The sequence below is a fragment of the Gopherus flavomarginatus genome, unplaced genomic scaffold (assembly GCF_025201925.1).
Source record: "Gopherus flavomarginatus isolate rGopFla2 unplaced genomic scaffold, rGopFla2.mat.asm mat_scaffold_49_arrow_ctg1, whole genome shotgun sequence".
NCBI lineage: Eukaryota > Metazoa > Chordata > Testudines > Testudinidae > Gopherus > Gopherus flavomarginatus.
In genome coordinates, this window is record NW_026115106.1 from 1,778,462 (window position 1) to 1,783,449 (window position 4,988).

A 4,988-nucleotide genomic window follows, 5' to 3' on the forward strand; every position below is an offset into this window, starting at 1 on the left:
TACAATTTAAACATTCCAGCAACTACACACATGTAAATACAAAAAAAAAACCAATATAAACTTATTGTCTTATTATCTTTGTACTTACAACTTGGAAACAGAAGATTAGAAAGGCAGGAGATAGAAAAATCACTCTCATAGCCGAGACGCCACAGACACAAGACAAAGAACAAAGAACTCACACACAAACTTCCCTCCACCGAGATTTGAAAAAGTCTTGTTTCCTGATTGGTCCTCTGGTCAGGTGTTTTAGGTTACTGGTGTTACCCCTTTATAGGTAAAAGAACATTAACCCTTAGCTATCTGTTTATGACAAGGGGGCTCAGCCTCCCCAAACCTTGCACTGCCAAGGGGACAGTGGGGCCCATGATCAGGGGCCCTGGCCAAGTTAGGGCCCCCTGGAAAAGTCTCCCCTATGTCAGCCCCAGGGCGGGAGGAGCTCTCACTCCCTGCTACAGCCCGGGGGCTGCAGCAGGGGCACAGAGCTTCTCTGGTCTCAGGGCCACAGCGGGGCAGGAGTAAAGGAGTGATAGGGTGGGGCTCGTGGGGGAAGGGGTGGAACAGAAGTGACAGTGGATGGGGCCATGGGTGGAAGGGGTAGAGCCGCAGACAGAAGGTAGGGGCATGGTTCTGGTGCTGGGGCCCCCACACTTGTTCTCCCTTTCCCGGGGGTTTGGCATCACTAGCCCCGGCTTAGCGAGTAGGGTTCAGTGGTCCCCATAATGTGGGGTGCGACTCCTAGGGGGACACAGAGGAACATTCATGGGGGCACCTCAGGACCTGAGCCAGCCCACATAGAGGGCAGGGAGGGAGCACCACTCTGCCACAGCTCTTCCCCAACCCCACCCTCAGCCTGAGACTCTGGCTCCCAGCCCGGCGTCGACCCCTTTACCCCTGTCCGCACCCCTCACCCCAGCAAGCAACAGCCCCACTCCTCCCAGCCCCGGTTCTTGACCGTGGCTTCAGAGGGGCCACAGCCATGGCTAAGAGGGCACAATGTGAAATGTTTGGGGACCACTGGTTTACGTGACGTCCTCAATCACTTCTCTGCAGTCCAATAAAAGCTATTCCTCACTCACCTACCCCTCCATCAGGACGGACTAGGTATGTTCTGCTACCCTTCACTCATACAGGAAGGAGAATAACATTTCATTCCACTCAATCCTAAAGTCATTTGTAACCCAAGACCATCCCAAACTGGTCATTTTGGGGAAGCGGCCCCATCATGCTGCATAGCTAGGCAGAGTAGGTGTGTCTATGCAAACACGGTCTGTTCCTGAAGTCTTTCCCCAGCTCCTCACTAGGTGAGAGAGGGGAGCTCATTCAGACCCTGCTTTCGCTTAGTATTTCAAAACTCCTTAGTGTCCCTATCTCTGCCGGCCTTAGATTTCTCCTCCTGTCCGTTTTTTGACAGCTCAGATGAGGTGACCGAGTGGTTAAGGTGATGGACTACTACCCCATGATGCTCTGCCTGCATGGGTTCAAATCCCATTCTCATCAGAGGCATTTAGTCTTCACCCTCCTTTATAGACAACCATCTCCCCTTCGGTACAATAACAGATCAAACAATGTTGCTTGTGTTACCCAAAATTGGGTCAGTTAGTAAGCTTAGAGAGGACTAATAATGCCCCTCCCCCCCAGAGTCTGGCAGAAAGCAGCACATTTATTAGCTTGATAGCTAAGCTCAAAAGATGGGATGGGGGAGGGTGTCACACTCATACTCACGCTCCCAGGACAGGCCTGGCAGTGGAGATGTCAGGATCCTTTAAGGTAAGTGTCCCACAGCGCAGCGATGGACGGTGCGATGAAGATCAGTCTCCCTGAGGTGCAATAGAATGTAACACAGCGAACCACTGGCCAGATGGGCCGGGTGAAGGGCATTCACTGGAGGTACAAAGGAGAGTGGGAAAGCCACTTCACAGGCATTCAAAGCGGGAAAGGACACAAGCTGGGGGAGTTTAACAGACCTTCTGAGCATACAGGTTATACAGAGCATACAGATCACTGCTGCTCCTACAACATGATAAGTTCTCAAGCAGCATGTTTCTTACTTTGCCCATCTGTCAATTTTGATGATTATTGATGGAAATATTTTGCCATTGGGTTGTGTGTTTACACAGAAATTGACATTTACCAACAAATACACAATTCTTCCAAGCCTGCCTAGTCTGCACTTGATGGGTTTAGAGGGACACATTCACTCTTCCAGGTCCCCATTCCAGGCCTGTGCTCTCCCGGTTGTCAACTTCCCGCACTGCTGGGATCCTTCCCTCATCTCCCCCCAAACCACTGCCCCACCCCCACTTCTGGGGTCCCCTCCCTACACTGTCTAACTCCACTGCTGGCAGGATCCCTTCCTGTTCCTTTCATTTCCTGCCTCCACTCTGGGCAAAAGCTCTGCACTCTTCCCACACCAGAAGTTGAACCCAGGCCACCTGGGTGAAAACCAGGAATCCTGACCACTAGCCCATAGGGGACTATTGTTGCATCTGACGAAGTGGGTATTCACCCATGACAGCTCATGCTCCAATACGTCTGTTAGTCTAGAAGGTGCCACCGGATTCTTGGCTGCTATTATTACTACAACTCAGGCCTTGGCTACACTGGAGAGTTACAGTGCAGGTGGTGGCTTTACTTCACTGTAACTTACTCCCTGTCCACACTGGCAAGGCACATACAGCGCTGTATCTCCCTGGCTACAGTGCTGCATGTGCTCCACCTCGACGAGAGGAATAAAGAGAAGAGAGCTGGTGATGCAGCGCTGGGGTGCCAGTGTAAACAGTGCTTAATCTTACTACGCTGTCACTGACCTCCGGAACCTTCCCATAATGCTTTTAAGTAGAGATAACGCTCTTTGTTTTGGTGTGATGCCTCTGTTTGCTTTGATGTGAGCTCAAGGCTCCCGGAGCTGCTCTTCTAAAAACCAAACACAGTTACTGTTTGCAGTGAATGAGCAGAGGCAGGGGGATCCCTTTGGAACACCCACAGCTGGTGTTTGCTTGAGGAGAGAAGCAGCCGGGTGGGCACGGGGGAGGGGGGGGTCTGTTTTGGATCAGTGGCTTATCTGGTCTGTGAGGAAAAGAACAAAGGTGGCTATTTGCATTTAGTGAATGAGAGAGGGGTGGGGGAGGAGGCTTGAACTTGCCAGGCAGGGAGCTGACACAGTGTCAGCTCCAAAAATCCACTCGCTCTGTCTCCCCCACGCTCCGTGTCACACTCCACCCCACCCTCCTCTTTTGAAAAGCACACTGCAGCCACTTGAATGCTGGGATAGCTGCCCAAAATGCACCACTCCCAACAGCGCTGCAAATGTGGCCATGACAGAGTGCTGGTAGCTGTCAGTGTGTCCACACTGCAGCGCTTTCCCTAAACAGCTGTTGGAAGACAGCTTTAACTCCCAGCGCTGGACAGCTGCAAGTGTAGCCAAACCCTCTCTAAGCCGACCCCTTATGAGAACAGCAGGGACTAGCATGACTAGATGTCCCGATTTTTGGGTCTTTTTCTTATATAGGTGCCTATTAACCCCACCCCCATCCCAATTTTTCACATTTGCTGTCGGATCACCCTAGCAGGGGTTGCACACAGGGCTGCATTAACCTTCAGGTGCTGAGGTTTCCCTCTCTCCATTCCCAGAGTCTGTGATCAGGAAACAGACATCAGGGCTCCCAGGTGCTGCACAGACCATGACTGAGATCAGACCCCATATTATGCAAGGTGCTGTACAAACTCTGGGCAACACTGAGACACCCAGGAGGTTCCCCTCAATTTCCCTGAGCCTCTGCTGCCCAACTTCTTCTGAATCCTTCTGGCTCACCCCCCCCCACAAAAAAAAAACCCACCTTTCCAAACAGTCCTTCTTTCCTTGCCCCCTGATTCTGGTTTCACACCCTGGGACCATCTCCTCTCTTTGTCTCTCCCCCTCCAGATGAAGCAGAGATGGAGGCAACTTCAGCCACTGGAGTCAGCCTCAGCGAGCACTGCAGCCGCCCCGGGGGAGGGGGGGTGTTTGCAGACACAGGAAGGGAGCAGGGGGTGCTGGGAAGAAGGCGGCAGGAGAAGAAAGCTCAGAGATCCAACATGGGGAAATTCCAGGGGGCGGGGCTCTGACACATCCCAGGTGCAGGCAGCTCCTGGGGGCGGGGCTCTGGCTCAGCTCGGGGACAGAGCAGCTCCTCCGGGCGGGGCTCCAGCACAGAGCAAGGGCGGGGCAGCTCCTGGGGGGGGGCTCTGGCACAGCCCATGGGCAGGGCAGCTCCTGGGGGTGGGGCTCTGGCACATTGTGACGCGGAGCCCGGGTTGAAAAGCTGCCAGCCCCGCTGGGATCCAGGTGGGGACAGAGACTGGGGCCCGGGGGTTCCCCTTGGTGTGGCTGGCGGGGGCGGGAGGGGAGAAGCCGGAGCTGCAGGCGGGGGAAGAGCGGTGGGACATTGTGACCCGGAGCCCCCGGGGAATGAGAGGCGCTGGGGGGCAGGAAAGTGACTCTACCCCAGGGAGCCTGGGAGAAGCCTTGAAGGCGCCTCGGCCCCAGTGGAGCTGCAGGAGGATCCCCCCGCCCGCCCCGCTGGAATGGGGGGGCCGGGGCCCGGCCGTCGTGTGGGGGGGAGGGGCGGACCCCGGGCCCGGCGGGGGGGGGGCGGTGTATTAAATCCCTCCCCATAGCAATGTGCTACTCCCGGGCACTGCGCATGCCCAGTAACAGCCGCTGAAGCCGCTGCCCTTCCCCCTGCCCGGACCAGCCGTAACGTTCCGCCGGGCGCTGGGGGCGGGGCTGGAGCGGGGCGGGGAAGTAACAGGGAGCGTGGGAGGGGCGGGCGCAGAGCAGGAAATTGATGGGTGGGGGGGGTCAGGCAGCTGGAGGCAGGGTTCGTGGGGGGCTAAAGGGCACAATCCGGGCTGGGGGGAGGAGCAGGAGTTGAGCTCAGGGGGAGGCGCTGGCAGAGCCCCCCCCTTTGGTGTGAGGGCGGAGGTGTCGAGTGGGGAGGAGAAGC

At 55.7% G+C, this 4,988-nt stretch overlaps 1 non-coding gene across 1 annotated transcript; it reads left to right on the forward strand.

Moving 5' to 3' along the window:
- Window positions 1–1,418: 1,418 nt before the first annotated feature.
- On the forward strand, window positions 1,419–1,500 carry TRNAS-ACU (transfer RNA serine (anticodon ACU)). The gene has a single exon. It is a non-coding gene; the product is annotated as a tRNA-Ser (tRNA).
- Window positions 1,501–4,988: the final 3,488 nt, after the last annotated feature.